Genomic DNA, 17,415 nt, shown 5'->3' with positions numbered 1-17,415 from the left:
AAACATTCAGAGTTCCAGTAAACGAGTCCCTTTTTTGAAGGTTAAATATTTATGCTCCTATTTTCCTGGCTGATACAGACAAGAAGAGTAAACCCGTGTTAGCCAAAGAACCATGGTGACAGGCCAGGTTAGGATGAGAAATGGCAGCTGGCTGGACATCCAGAACATCTTCTGCTCTTCTATATTCTTAGTTTTGGGGAGACTGAATGTCGGAGACACCCTTATTCTCCCAAGTGGTAGTACCAGTTATTCCATTTGGCATTCTGGAAGTTAAGCTAGAAGCATAATGTATAAGTCATAGTTCAACCAAAGAAGCAGAGCCAGTAGGAGATATAAAGATAGGAATATAGATGGGTATAGGCAAAGCTATCTATATCCATATATGCATATATAAAGAGATTAATCCAAGGAACTGGCTTATGCAATTACTTGAAGCTGGCTGAGTGAGTTCAAAGTTTGTAGAGAAGGGAAGATCACAAGCAAGCTGGAACGCTATAGGCACAGGTTGATGTGTTTTTTTTCGAAGACCTCAGTCAAGAAGGAAGATCAGGAGCAAGGAGAGCAGTTGAAGAGACAGCTATTCCTCGCATAGACTTTTAACCATTCCTCTTGTTTCTCATTTACTCATCCATCTCATCTGTTAAAATTTTCAGGTCCTTCGGTTCCTGAGACTTTCTGGCCTTTTACAAAGGTTTGCATTAATTAGAAAGCCATTTGGCTTTCATTTTTCCACCAATTTTATGAAGCACTTTCTGCTCATTCACTCATTTTCCATCTTAAGTTTCTGTATGAGTAGATTTCAGGTGGTATCGCCACAAAAAAAGAAAAAAATTAATAAAAAATTAAAAAAACCTTAACGATAACTATGTGAGGAAGTGGATATATTAATTAGCTTGACTGTGGTAATTAGTTAACTCTATATATGTATATCAAAACATCATGTAGGATGCCTGAAATATGCATAATTTTGTTAAAAATGTTTAATGAAAAGCAACAAAATTTCTTGATTTCCCAGTTGATCTCTTCCATTCTCTTGTTTTAGTTTTTAGAAAACTTCTTTCTGGACTTTTAATTGAATTTTGGTAGATGAATATGTGTGGGATCTACAAAAGCCAACTAGACTTCTTTGTTTCCATTTTGCAAATAAAAGAATAGAATTCTGTCAAAAGATTAAGTGATATAAATCTACACAACCAATACCTGGGCTAGGCCTCAGGCAGATTCCAATGAATCAACTAATTTGGAAGTGTTAAGGGCATTATTGAAGGAAACTAAGAGTTTTTTAAGCATGTTAAAAATATTCTCACTCTTAACTGCAGCTGCTAATTAAAATTAAAGTGGTCACATGATATCCTTATCATCCATAAGCAATTGACCTATTAAATTATCACAATGCCTTGCTGATACTTGGCTATTGATCCAAGACAAATCCAAGATGAATGAATGAATGAATAAATCCTACAAGATTGTCCTAATGTTATAGCATATGATACAAGTAAATAACCAGTATATAGGAAGGATTCCCTCATAGTTAAAATAGAAGAGTATGTGGCTTTTCTGATAAAAGACTCTAGCTCTGCATATCTAAAAGTTTTAAAACTAAGAGTGAGATGTTTCCATCATTATAGCCAATAATAACTTCTCTAAATTGAAAGCTGATATTGTCACATGGCCATTTTGGATTATTTGGAGTTTTAGAAAAATAGGTGAGAAATGAGATCATGTCACTGCCCAGAGTCTCAATGACCCTGGTTTATCAAGGAGATAATGAAGAGGGAAGGAATATAGGTTAAAAGAATTAGGTAACTCCCTCAAATTAAGGCTACAAAATCCTTCATAAGAGTTTTAGAATAGTCTTGAATCCCACAACACCTTCCATGAAAGCCATGGTAGATTGGATTATGTGTCCCAATACTGTGAAGAATAATAAAAATATAGTCACACACTTTGCCACATAACTTTCAGTGTCTTCCCACTTTGGATGGTATCTACTTTCCCACCTGATAGTGAGCTTTGGGAATCACTTTGGCCAATGGAATATTAGCAAACATATGGTAGCAGAAGCCATAGACATGCTTATGTTAACTCCTTGAACACTTATGCTGCAGAAATCACCTTGAGAACTGGACCTGAGAAGGAGATCCATGAAGGGAACATACTTGAATCTTCTGGTTGCCTGGAGCCCAGACTGACCCAGCACAGTTACAGCTGCCCATTGCCCATTAGGCCTGTGAGTGAGAAATAAGAGTTTGTTGTTTTAATTGACACACCCTGTGACTGTTTGTTACACAGCACTATCACAGTGATAGCTGAAAAAGGGTGAGGATTAGCTGTTACACTTTTATAACGTAATTCTAGATTCCACCATCATCCCTTGTCATACACTTCTCTATCAGAGCAGACTTCAGTGAATCATCTTTATATCAAAATCACCTTAAATGAAAACACAATGAGATATTTCTTCCTTACAAAGTTTATTGACTTATGAGAAGCCAAATTTTAAGTAATAATTGAGATGACCAAATAAGTACCTAAATATACACAATGAAAGAATGATAAATATTAATTTCCACAGTATTAAAATGAGCTCTATCTTGCAGAAAATAAGTTTAAAATTCAGAACAATTTTCCCTTTTTATGAAGCATGATAGACTTGTCATAAATCATTTAAAATATAAATTAGAGGGGCACCTGGGTGACTCAGTGACTGAGTGTCTGCCTTCAGCTCAGATTGTGATTCCAGGGTCCTGCAATCAAGTCTAGCCTCAGGCTCCCTGCAGGGAGCCTGATTCTCCCCCAGCCTGTGTCTCTGCCTCTCTCTCTATGTCTCTCATAAATAAATAAATGAAATATTTAAAAATAAAATAAAATATAAATTAGAAAGAAAATCTGTGATACTCTATTATTATACCCTCTTTCTGCTCTCTTCTCAAATATATGCTGTTTGTCTGACACTCCCAGTTTTGCCAGTGATCCTTGTACCAAATATCTCTCGCTTTGCCTCTAAAATATAGTTTAAACATGGAGACATGCTGAAGGCAGGTATAGAGATGATTAGAAGTAAATAAATGATATCGAAATTTTTTAAAGCTTATTGAATAGATTATTCTAATTGGTGTTTATAATTCTGAAAAAATAAAATGTTTTGCAATTATGAACCAAAGGAGATAGGCAATCCTCTTTAACAGAAGGATGAGCCTTCCAATTTTTCAAAAGTATTGATTTTGAGAATGCACATGCAAGAAGAAACTGAAGTAATAATAAATAAATCAATATTTTCAAGCTGGATGAGTATTTACTGTGATGAATAGTTGCATTTGAAAACATTGTTTCTTTGGAGCATATTTATCTTTATAAATGTATTTTCAAAACCAGAAAAATCTGGAATAATATTTTCAGTTTTCCATGTTTAAATTCTTACTAAAATTTCTAATACACTTGTTTTTAACTATCCTTCTTTACTTAATTCTATAAGTTATTTGTAAAATTAGTTAAACATATGAAGATAAAATTAAAATGGTCAATGCCCATGTGATAGATGACCATGTCTATTTTTTCTTTTATATGTTTTTTTTACTGCCATGGATAACCTCTTCAGCACTTTCTTGAATAGAAATGGAGATAGAAACAAAAACACTGGAAGGTCTGGTGATTGAGCATCTGCCTTTGGCTCAGGTTGTGATCCCAGGGTCCTGGGATTGAGTCCCACAATGGGCTCTGTGTGGGGAGCCTGCTTCTCTCTCTGCCTGTGTCTCTGACTCTCTCTCTCTGTTTCTTTCATGAATAAATAAATAAAATCTTTAAAAAAAGAAACAAAAATATTAAGTTGAAAAAGCATCTGCACTACCATGTTCACTGAAGCATTATTTATAATAACCAAAATATGAATCTAAGTGTTCCTCAGTGGATGAATGGATGTAGAACATGTGGCATATATATATGCAATGGAATACTATTCTTCCATTAAAAAAAGAAACCTTGCCATTTGTGAGAATATGAAGGGCATTACACTAAGTGAAATAAGTCAGACTAAGAAAGACAAATATTGTGTGATTCCACTTATATGTGTACTCTAAAGAAAAACAAAACAAAGCAAAAGCACAAAAACTGAGCTAAGAGAGGTGCCTAGGTGCTTCAGTCACTTAAGTGACTGACTCTTGATTTTGGCTCAGGTCATGATCTCAGTGTTTTGAGATCAAGCCCCACATTGGGCTCTATGCTCAGCATGGACTCTGCTTGAGGTTCTTTCTCTCCCTCTCCCTCTGCCTCTCCCCCTGCTCTCTCTCTCTCTCTCTCTCTCTCTCTTTCTCTCAAAATAAATAAATAAAAGCTTTTAAAAAAAATGAGCCAAAGAACAAACTGGTGGTTATCAGAGGCAGCATGTGAAGATAGGCAAAATGGGTAAAGGGAACCAAAATCTACAAGCTTCCAATTATAAAATAAGCAAGTCATGAGGCTATAATGTGCAGAATGGCAACTATGGTTAATAATATGGTATTGCATATTTGAAAGTTACTAAAATAATAGATTTAAAAGTTCCCATCCCAAGAAAAAGGAATTTTGTAACTATGAATGGGGATGGGTGTTAACTAGACTTATTTTGATCATTCCAAAACATGAAAATGTCAAATATTTATGTTGTACACTTGAAACTAATATATATGTCAATTATACCTCAGTAAAAAAAAAAAATAAGAAGAAAGGAAACAGTATTATTAAGTGCCAGTTAAGTACTGAAACTCAAATGTTCATGAAAGTCCTGTTCATATTAAGAAGACAACATACAAATATTTAAAATAAATCAATTCTTTGGGAGCACCTGGGTATCTCAGTTGGTTAAGTGTCTGACTCTTAACTTTGGCTCAGGTCATGATCTCAGGTTCATGAAATTGAGTCCCACTTCAGGCTCTGCCCTGAATGTGGAGCCTGCTTAAGATTCTGTCTCTCCCCCTCCCCCTGCCCCTCCCCCATCATGCTTTCCCCCTCTCTCTCTCTGTCACTCTCACTCTAAAACAAAAAATCAGTTTTCTTTGAGTGTAGTTGACACAGGATGTTACGTTAGTTTCAGGTATACAGCATAGTGATTCAACAAGTTTGTACATTATGCTATGTTCATCACAAGCGTAGCTACCAACTGTCCCAATACATCACAACTACAATATTATTAATTATATTCCTTGTGCTGTGCCTTTTATTCCCATGACTTATTCATTCCATAACTGGAAGCCTGTATCTCTCATTCCTCTTACCCATTTTTCTCATCTCCCCACCCCACCCCCAACAACCACCAGTTTGTTTCCTGTATTTATTTATTAAGTTATTTATTTGTTTGTTTGTTTGTTTGTTTGCTTAAAAGAGAGAAAGCATGAGCAGGAGGAGGGGCAGAGAAAGAAGCAGACTCTGCTGAGTAGAGAATTCAGTGTGAGGCTTGATCCCAGGACCTTGGGATCACAACCTGAGACAAAGGCAGAAGCTTAACTGACTGAGCCATAAAGGTGACCTGTGTTCTTTGTATTCATAGGTTTGACTTTGCTTAAAACAAATCACATTTTAGATAAACATGACAAACTCTTATTTTAAAAAAGGGAAAAAATAGAAATAGAAAAAATAAAAGAGAAAATTAAAATATGGCAGAGAGGATAAATAAGCCAAAAGTTGTTTAAGAAAGAAAAAAATAAAAATAAAGAATGAAAGATAGAAAGAAAATTTATAATTCCAAGGGATATGTGTAAGAATGTTGATGACATTACTATTATAACAGCAATAATATTAATAATAATAACAATTAATATATAACCATTAAAGCAATAATATTTTAAAAACCATAATAACCACCACTATAACATTTACAAGAAAATAGGTTGAAGTATTTTAATATACACACACAGTAAAATGCTTACATCAATGGTGCAAAATATTGATTTATAGCTACATGCCTCAACAGGGATTAGTTTTATAAATATATGGTCTTTATTGATTTACTCTAATCGGGATCTACAACTGAGTTGGGGGAAGGGAAGATAGATCAGCATCTAAACAAAATTTCAGCCCCCCAAAATAAATAAATATTTATATTTATATAAATTTATATTATTTTTATGTTTTATAAATATTATATATTTATATTTAATTTATATATATATAAAAGGTGAGAATGGCTGCTAAATAAGAAATCCACAATGTCTACCTAAAATTGTCATTTGAAAAATGCAATTATTCAAAGAATCACCAAGTGCACATATATTAAATCTCACATGTACAGCTGGATAATTTACAGATTTAGAAGCTTCAATGAAATAAACACGGCTCCTTGAATTTCCTTATTCTTTATGTATTTACAGAATCATCTCTACAGATATATGTGGAAAAGAATAGCATTAGCTGTTATTAGATGTCTTAGATTAGTCGTTAGATGTCCAAGTTTTCTCCTTTCACATTTTGTTCTGTCATTACTGTAAAGTATTAAGTAAGGTCATGTATTACAGTGGAGAATCCCATTACTGCCAAATACCAACTCTGTAATCATGAAAAAAATCATTTAAACTCCTACATGTACCAATATGTTTGATTGTACCATCTAACTTTTCACATAAGAATAAAGGATTCTTTAATTTTATTTTTATTGAAAGACTCTAAATAATCATTGAACCAATTTATATTTGCGTTGTTTAAAGATTTATTTATTTATTCATGAGAGAGAGAGTAAGAGACATAGGCAGAGGGAGAAGCAGGCTCCCCACCGGAGCCCAATGTGGAACTCAATCCCACATTCCAGAATCATGCCCTGAGCTGAGGGCAGACGCTTAACCGCTGCGCCACCCAGGCATCTTGAACTAATTTATATTTGCATAAAGCTTTACACTTTATGAAGAATTTAAAAATACATATTTTTCCCTTGGGCTTTCTTACTATTTTTATTCTACAGATGAAGAATCAGAAGCTCGGAGTGTTAATGCATTAGTTAACAATCTCGGGTCACATGAAGGGAATGTGAGATTTCAATCCAGGTATTCTGACACTAATATCAGTTTTTTCCCAAAACACCATGCTAGTCAGTGATCTCTGAGAGAGAAGAAACAAATGAAGTGAGTCATATGATTTCCCCAGTTTACAAGGCAGAGAACCCTTCCAGGCTGCAATTCAGAGAAAGTGAGCCCAGTTAGAGCCCAAATGCCTCCCTGAGATAAGCAGATGACACCTAAATTCTAGGGAGATCAAGGCGGCTAGAGTTCACAGGCAGAGTACCAGAAAAGAAAGAGCTGCATAGACAAAGCTCCAGAGATCAGCAGAGGGTCACTCTTAAGTCTTCAACAAGGTACTTTTGAGCACATGTGTGCGAGGAAAGAAGCAAAGATCAGGAAAAGAACTAGCTGAAATTAGCAAAAAGAACAAACCCTGGAGCTTACACAATTCTTCCCCTCACTGCCAGTATGAAAAACTTCATAATCCAAAGGGAATCAGGTAGACAACTCAGAAGAGTATTTCCTCAGTGATGGGGCAACTCAGCCCTATAATAATGGTACTCTGTATCCACTTAAGAAATCTTAACAGCAAAAGCATCAAATTTTTCTGGTTTTTCATCTAGACTAGACTGATCTCAGTTTTCTCTGAATAGGAAGTTCCTGGGATGTAGAATGTTTAATTTTAAAACTGAGACACTTCCAAGTAAGTTGAATGAATTGTTTCCCCTACAAAATTCAAAGATATTAATAGAAATACAAAAACATATAGAACTGAATAAGGAAAATTCACAGAATCTGCCATTCAGTAAAAAATTAGCAGATATACAAAGAGATAGGAAAATATGACCCAGATGAGGAGAAAAAGAAATCCATAGACAAACCCAGAAATGACAGTGACTATAGAATCAGTAGACAAGGACAAATTAAAAGTTATTATAACTGTACTCCATATATTCAAGAAGTTAAAGGAAAAAATAATCATACTAAAAAAAGACATAGAAATATAAAAAAAGAAATCAAACATTTGAACTTCTAAAAGTGAAAAAACTGTATGAAGATTATGAGTACAATGGATTTGGCTAACAGCAGATTACATACTGAAAGAGAAAAGGTAAGTGAACTTGATGTCATAAAATAATCCAAGATGAAACACAAAAGTAAAAAGGCTGAATACAGTGCACAACTTTCGTGAGGCATAGGATAGCTTTAAACAGTTTTGATTCAGTATGCATGTAATTGCAAACCCTGAGAGAATGGAATAAAGATGGGATAGAAAGATTATTTAAAGCAAAAATGGCTAAAAATTTTCCAAATTTGATGAAAATGATAAACCCATAGATCTAAGTTCAAAGAAATCCAAGCACAAGAAATAAAACAAAAAACATACCAAAACACAGTATGGTCAAATTTCTTTATGAAACAATAAAAAGAAAATCTTAAGAGAATTTAGAGGTTAAAAGACATGTTACTTACAGAGAAACAAACATTTGTCAAAACACAAGCCAGAATACTGTGAAGACATATTTTTCAATGTGGAGGGGGGGGGGAAAGGTCAAACTAGAGTTATATAACCAGCAAAATATTTTTCATAAATGAAAACAAAATATTTTTTCAGACATACAAAGCTGCAAAATCAGCAACAGCAGATTTATGCTACAAGAAATGTTAAAAGTTATTCAAGAAGAGAAAAATGATATCATAGCAAAATATGAACCTACACAAACTAATGTCAAGTATCAAAAATATCAACTACATAGGGAAATATAAAAGAATTCTTTTTCTCTCTTATTTAAATAAAAAGTTTTATTGTACTGCCAAACCTTATACACAGAAAGAAGATAATTATTTTTTAAAAAAGGAGATAATTATTTAAAAAATAATGCTGGGAGTGTGTGTAACATATGTAGAAGCAAAATACAAACAATAACAGAGGCAAAGAGGAAGTGGAATTATAACAGTAAGATTAGTGTGATACATATTGACTGGTATGATATTATTTAAAGGTAAACTCTAAAGCAAACAATAACAGCTAATAAATGATTATGGAGAAAATCACAAAAAAAATTAATCTCCCCAAAAATTAAAATTTAAAAAATAAAAAATAAAAAGTTAATCCCAAAGAATGCAGAAAAAGAGGGAATAGGAACAAAAATAAAAATAAATGCAACATACAAAAATATATAAAAATATGATATGTGTAAATCCAATCAAATGAATAATTTATCATATAAATAAATAGTCTAAGAGCCAATGAAAAACTAGAAATTATCATTTAGGAAAAAATAGCAAGATCCAACGGGAAATAAAATATAAAGACCCAAATTAGACTAAAAGAGAGAATGGGGAAAGATATACTCTGCTAAAAGTAGTCAAAAGGAAGCTGGAGTGGCTATTTTCTTAGTAGATAAAATAGACTTCATTGCAAAAATATTACCACGGATAGAGGGAGACATTCCTGATTATAAATGGGTTAATTCCTAAATAGAATATAAAAATCCTAAAGGTTTATGTATACAATCACAGAACTTCAAAATACAAGAATCAAAAACTGACAGAACTGCTAGGAGAAATATTCGAAATCCCAGTGATAGCTGGAGATTTATTCAACCTTCCTTAATAAGTGATAAAAAAAATTAGAAAATCAATAAGATTATAGAAAATGAACAACAGGGCAGCCCAGGTGCCTCAGCGGTTTAGTGCCGCCTTCAGCCCAGGGCCTGATCCTGGAGACCTGGGATGGAGTCCCAGTCAGGCTCCCTGCATGGAGCCTGCTTCTCCCTCTGCCTGTGTCTCTGCCTCTCTCTCTCTCTCTCTCTCTCTCTCTCTCTCTTTCTCTCTCTGTGTGTCTCTCTCATGAATAAATAAAATCTTTAAAAAACAAAAAAGAAAATGAACAACATCGTCAAAATATTTGATCTAACTGACACAGAAACTCTACCCAATAATATTTCAAGTACACACAGAATGTTTACTAAGATATACTATATTCTAGGCATTAAAAAGGAAAATACATGGATAATGGATAAAATTGTGGATGAAATTTTACTCTGTTTTTTTCTGTGTATGGATGAAATTTTAAGGACCAAATCATATAAAGTATATTCCCTGACCACAAAAAAAAATCACTAACAAAAAGATATTTGCATAATCCCCAAAGATTAATAGAATAATATACATAAAAATAAACTATCAAAAGGAAAAGTAGGAAATATTTTAAACTGGATTAAAATAAAACATAACATCCAAATCTACTAGATGCTTCTAAAGCAATAATTACATGGAAATTAATAGCAATTAACATCATATTACAAAAAGAAAAAACAAATTAATGATTTCAGCTTCCGCCTTTTAAAAAAAGTAGGAAAATAAGAACAAACTATAACAATTATAGGAAGAAGAAAGAAAATAATAAAAATAAAAGTAGAAATCAATGAAACTGATAATAGAAAATCAATGAAACCAAACCTGGTTATTTGAAAATATCTATAAAACCAACAAATTTCTATCTAGCCTTATCAATAAAGAAAAAGAGGAGGACATAAATGATGAATACCAGGAATGAGAGGAGTGACATCATTTAAGATTCTACAGATATTACAGGGATAATTTGGAATTATGAACATCATGTCAATAAATTCAACAATATAGATGGAATTGGTCAATTCATTGAAAGACGAGAAGCATGAAATGATGCTCAACATCATTCATCACCAGGGAAATGAAAATCAAAACCATAATGAGATATCACCTCACACCCAGCAGAACAGCTAAAATAAAAAACTCAAGGAGCAACAAATACTACAGAGATGTGGAAAAAAGGCACCCTAATACAGTTGGTGGGAATACAAACTGGTACAACCACTATGGAAGACAGTTATGGACATTCCTCAAAATGTTGAAAATAGAACTACCCTATGATCCAGTAATTGCCCTACTGGGTATTGACCCAAAGAATATGAAAACACTAATTCAAAGGGATATGTGTACTCTTATATTTACAGCAGCATTATTTACAATAGTCAAATATGGAAGCAGCCATATGGAAGCAGCCCAAGTATCCATTAATAGATAAATAGATAAAGAAGAAGTGGTAAATATATACCATGAGATATTATTCAATCATAAAAAAGAATAAAATCTTGCTATTTATAAGATATGGATAATGCTAGAGCATAATGCTAAGCAAAATAAGTCAGTCAGAGAAAGACAAATGCCATATGTTTTCAGTCATATGTGGAATTTCAGAAACAAAACAAACCACAAAGGAGGGAAAAAAGGGAGAGACCTACCCCAAAATGGACTCTTAAATATAGAGAACAAACACATGGTTATGAGAGGAGAGGGAGGTGGGTGAAATAGTTGAAAGGGATTAAGAGTATACTTATCTTGATGAGTACTTTAATAACATATGAAACTGCTGAATCACTATATTGTACACCTGAAACTAATATAACACTGTATGTTAACTGTGCTGCAATTATTATTATTATTATTATTATTATTATTATTATTATTGAGAGAGAGAGTGAGCAGGGAAGGGGAAGGACAGTGAGAGATGGAGAGAGAGAATCCCAATCAGCTCCATGCCTAGCATGGAACCCAATGCAGGGCTTACTCTCACGACCCTGAGATCATGACATAAGCCAAAATCAATAATTGAATGACTAATCAACTGAGCCACGCAGGCACCCCTAGAATTAAATTAGGAAAAGAAAAAGAAAAAGAAGGAAAAAAAAAAACCACTTAAGCTCATTTAAGAAGGTATATGCAATCAGAATGGCCCTATATATGTTGAAAAATTAAATTTAGGGTTAAAACTTTTCTGGAAAAAAAAAAAACTCCAGTCCTAGATGACTACATGAGTAAATATTACCAAACATTTAAGGAAGAGATAATATCAATTATTCACAAGCTCTCCTAGAACAGTGAAGAGGAAATAGTATTTCCCAATGTATTTTATGAGGCCAGTATTACCTACAGATCAGATTCTGACAAATAAAGGAAAGAAAAATACTTCTCAGATAAAGAAGCAAAAATTCTAGACATTTTAGCAGATTAAACCCAAACATATATACAAATGATAGCACATCATGACCTAGTGGGGTTTATTAAAGGAAAGCAATGTTGGTTTTACAATCTAAGATCAATCAATGCAAGCCACTATATTAACAAATTAAAAAAAAAACACTATAGGATCATTTCAATACATGTAAAAATAAGCATATAGCAAAATGCATTTCTGATTAAAATTTTTCAGCAAACTTGGAATTGAAGCAAACTTCCTCAACCTGATGATGAGCATCTACAAAAACGTATAGCTAATACCATACTTATGTGAAGGACTAAATGTTATTTTCCTAAGGGCAGGAGTAAGATAAGAATGTCTATTCTCATATTTGTATTCAACATTATATGGGTGATCTAGCCATCTGAATAAGGCAAGAAAAAAATAACCACTACCAATCAATCAGTGGTCACATGTGAAGTGAAATACCTTTGCGTTTCTCCTGCCTTTGAGAAAGAACACAACTGAACTGTTGAGAACTGATGATATTGCTCCCAGATTTAGATCTTCAGTGATACTCTCCAAACTTGACATCTCTATTCAAGTTCTCATTTTTACCTACAGACAAGAGGATGCCTCCAGCTATAGATGGTTAAATCCTCCTGCTGTCTTCCTAAGGCTGTGGCTTTGTGCAGTGTTTCAATTACATTCATAAGACCCTAGAGTACTGAACTTCAGAAAAGCTTCTAAGAATTTAGGGAAAAGATGACAGTATGAGAGTGATCCAAACAAGTGCCTAAAGTGAAAGAACAAGCATAGTCAACTTTCTTTAAAGATTTATTTATTCATGAGAGACACAGAGACAGAGGCAGAGACATAAGCAGAGGGTGAAGCAGGCTCCCTGCGGGGAGCCAGATGTGGGACTGAATCCCTGACCCCAGGATCACACCCGAGCCGAAGACAGACGCTCAACCCCTGAGCCACCCAGGGGTCCCACAAGCATACTCTAAAACCAGTATCTGTGTTCATCATATCTTTCTCTAAAACATACTTTATGTTCAAAATGCAAGAAAAGATGTTCTATCATAATATAGTTCTACTTTACCTAACTTGGGAAAGATCCAGATATCATCTTAAGAAAAAACAACTCTGTCTACCGTGCAATCGATCCTTTTTTGTCTTACGCTGCTTTCCCTCCTTCATTATTGAGAAATCAACAAGTCTCCCCAGTAGAGATTTTTGGCATTAGTGGACACTAAAACTTAACTATCATCTGTCTTTTTCATAAAGTTGCCAATTGTGTTCTCCCAACCCGTTTGAGCTGATGACCTCTGGAAAACCTGCAGCCAGTTAGGACCCAGGGAATCGGCACCTGTGATGGTTTTGCTAACCCAGAAAGGTTTCAAGAAACTCTCTGGAGCTTTCTATCAATGACCCTAATTGCATCCTCTTGTATTGCCATAAAACAAGAGAAAGGAGGCATTTAATCAAATACTACACGTATTTGTTGCATTGCTTGTGAAGAAGCTGGTTAGGCAGAGTGACAATAAGATCTGCTTAATATTTTTATATAGTGCTCAAAATTAGCAATCCTTAATTAATTTATTTTTTAGTCTGGAAATTAAGGATGAATAACCATCTCCCAATTGCCCTTCATAATCATGATTCAGCCTGAAGAGTTAATAAGCCACCTTCAATACCCCACCCCTTCTCTGAACAGACATTTTTTCCACATGGATGAACACAAAGAAATAATCAGATAGGAGATTTTTCTTCTAAATTAGGCCTCTTGTTTGTAAACTGAAAGAGTGCTAATGCAGTTCAAACTCAGCTATGCACCACACATGCCCATTCTGCCCAGGCTTATTACAAAGAGCGGGAGAATTGAAGGTTTTGTTCTATTCTTCAGGCTTTCTCTGTGTGAGAGGCTATTCAAGCAATGGGGTACTTCTCTCTCACTCTCTTTCGCTCTTGGCCCCTCTCTCTCACACACTCCATTTCCCTCTATAATGCCAGCATTAGAGGCGAGCCGCGGGCTGTAAGTGCGCTTTGATGTCGACCTCTTGCTGCCTGCCTTGGTGGGTGAGTAGCAGAGCAATGAGGGCATGTGTGGGACAGAGTGGGATGAAAGGAGGGGTGACTGGAGCCCATGATGTGGGCAGATTCCTGCCTGTTCACTTAGATTCTTCGGGAAGAAAAATGCCAAGCCTTGTGACTACAGAGGTTATGAATCAGCTAAACCTCAGAAATGACCATTAAAACATCTCTGCCTGATATAAAGAATCAAATTCTTGTTCAGGCTTTTGGAGAAAGAAAAAAAAATGAAAAATATCAGGCTTTTGGAGAAAGAAAAAAAGATGAAAAAGAAAGAGAAAAAAAGAAAGAAAGAAAGAAAGAAAGAAAGAAAGAAAGAAAGAAAGAAAGAAAGAAAGAAAAAGAAAGTGGGGAAAGAAGGAAGAGGAAGAGAGGGAGAAAGAAGAAAGAAAGAAAAGAAAAGAAAGAAAGAAAGAAAGAAAGAAAGAAAGAAAGAAAGAAAGAAAGAAAGAAAGAAAAAGAGAGAGAGAAAGGAGAGAGAGGGAGGGAGAGAGAAAAAAAGAAAGAAGCCACACACAGGGCCAAAAGGTAAGAATATTTAGATTCCATTCTAAGAAGGCTGGCTAGGAGAGGGTGCAGGGAACCCAGCACACAGACAGTGCCTGAGGGACAGCTTTAAGGCACACTTGTTGCCTTCCAGCTTTGGGTAAGATTATTTTGATGACTTGTGCCAGATGTCAGGAATAAATCTCCAGCCCTAGCGGTAAGTAACTGTTGTGGCATTGGCAGGCAGGACATGAGAAGGCCACGCAGCAGTCTACTCTGCTGTCCATGGACCAGTATGGTAGGGGACATCTCCAAGGGGTGAGCCCACAAGAGAGCTAGCTTAGGCCCTGTTTGAATTCTTGGCACTCAAGGACTACCTTCAATTACATTATGGAGTTTCCACGGCTCTGTCTATATTAAAATGCTATTCCTTGCTACTCTGTCAGAACAGATCAAACCTTGTTCTCCTGTAGCAGACAGTTTTCTCCTCCCTCAACCACTTGTTTTGTTAATCCCACCACATAAGGAATGAGGGTCTGTCTTCCTCTTGAATTTTCCAACTCATAGTCTCAACTCCAGAAGGTTTGGGACAGTAGAAAGAGGCAGGGAAATATAACACTAAATTTTTTCTCTTTTTTCTTTTCTTATTTTCACTCCCAGAGTGTGTTTAAGGAAAAAGCAAAACAAAACAAAACATGCAGCAAGAATGTATTGAGGCCCTACTATGTGCAAAATCCATATTAAATAAATCTATAATTCAGAAGTTGAAAGGAAAAGCATTTCACTCTGTATTCAGTCTGGAACTGTCCTTCATTACTAAAATGAATCTCCTATTATTAAAATGAGACCTTGAAAAAAAAAACTTCTGGTGTTTTTATTTTTTATTTATTTATTTTATTTATGATAGTCACAGAGAGAGAGAGAGGCAGAGACACAGGCGGAGGAAGAAGCAGGCTCCATCAGGCTCCAGGGAGCCTGATGTGGGATTCGATCCCAGGTCTCCAGGATCGCGCCCTGGGCCAAAGGCAGGAGCCAAACCGCTGCGCCACCCAGAGATCCCTTCTGGTGTTTTTAGAATAAAAAAGACAAGTTCTATAGTTTTTCTACCACATCTATTCCTTGATTTTGGGTTTGCAGAAGAGGAGTTTACCTGAGATGAAATGGTTTGCACATTGGTTAGAGTATTCATGGGAGCTACGTGCCACGGAACAGCACCAGATATTGTCAGGAGCTAAATAAACAGCCTACTGACAGAATGTCGTTTAGACAAGATCCCTTCTCCTTTGAGATGGATTGACACATAGCTTTCTTCTAAGATGCCTTCAAAGCTAAGTCCGCCTCTCCCTTACCCCATTATTCACAGCTTAGAAAAAGTCCCCAGAGTACACTTGGCTCTTTCCTGGGACCCTAAGGTTAAGGCAAGAAGATGTCTTAGTAGGGAAGCCTCCTCTCAAAACCAAACCTCCTTAGGAAATGGGATGATGAGATGTCTCATTGTCCAATTCACCACAACCTGAGAATTCCTGAGCTATGAACTGGATTCAGTTGTAGAAATTGTTTGCTCTCCATGTCTTTCAATCGACAAGACACAAAAAGGGCCTGGGTTAAATGGAACCATTTGTTTTATAAGATTATCTGTAGCGATAGAATACATGTTTGAGTTAACTACATATTTTGCATCTGAGTGCTTTTGTTTTTTTTTTAAAACCATACCTCGGTATGGAATCTTAGTGTTACTAAAGTCCCTAAATAAAATAAAGTAAAATAAAGCAGGAAGATTCCACAGGCAAATGAGAAGCCCCCCCCCCCTCTGCCGCTGCCCAGCCCATCACACAGCCCCAGGGGGTCACCTTTGGTGACTACCCCAGTCTTTACTCCACTTCTCAATTATAAAGTTAGCAAAACTCTCAAGGGAAGAAGACCCAGAAAGAACAAATGTTGCAGCAAGAAACAGAGGGATCAATACCTTTAGAGTCTGAGAATGTAATGGGCCTTGTAGGTCTGTTAATTATCAAACAGAACTTCTGTTTCAAGAGGGAAAAAAATGCATTTTAATAGAAGCTCTATTATTAGTCATTTCTGTTCATGGTTTCTTAGTAGTTTTTATTATGTTTGTCTGCCTTCACCTTTATTTCCTTTAACAACATTCACATAAAATGGCTCAGAATTGCTCTACCTCTAATTATTTACTGTAACAACCAACAAGCTGAAAGATGACAAAGTTGTAAAGAAAGATCTTTGTACAGCACATATTGACTCGCAACTGTTGCCTTCCTACTCCTTGATTTTTTTTTTGTTCTTTTTTAGTATATAATTTGTAAGTATGCTTTAAACAGTTGACTGAGTTTTATTTTATAATAAATTTGGTCTGTGAGTTTGCTTTTAATAGAGATACACAGTTTGCTCAGCCTTTAGTAAACAGCAGTTCCACTCTATCCCAAACGTTGCCATTTGCTAAGGTGGAGCTGGTATGACTGTGTGTTGGAGGCAGGGGCAGGAGTATTCGGAAATGTAAAGATAGATGTAAAACCAAGAGAAGGTAGGAATTTGGATACCAAGACTGAATCATACAGCAGGGAATGATTCAGAGAAAATGATCAATGTCTGGTTCTGGGAAAGCAAATGAAAAATTAAATTCTCATTGGGGCAAAAAGCAAAAGGCAAATCCCTAAGATGAATCAGAGTCAAAGCCACTACATCTGATGAAGACAGGAGATTCACAATGAAGGAAGTGGTCATCCAGGCATTGTGCTCTTAAACCTGAAATTGTTTGCATCTAATCTTGCTGATAGCCCATCTTAGAAATGTGAGACCTGGAGTTCAGCACTGGAAAGCATGAACCATATACCGGAAATGGCAATGGCTCTA

The sequence above is a fragment of the Vulpes lagopus genome, chromosome 4, assembly GCF_018345385.1.
Source record: "Vulpes lagopus strain Blue_001 chromosome 4, ASM1834538v1, whole genome shotgun sequence".
NCBI lineage: Eukaryota > Metazoa > Chordata > Mammalia > Carnivora > Canidae > Vulpes > Vulpes lagopus.
This window is presented reverse-complemented; position numbering follows the sequence as displayed.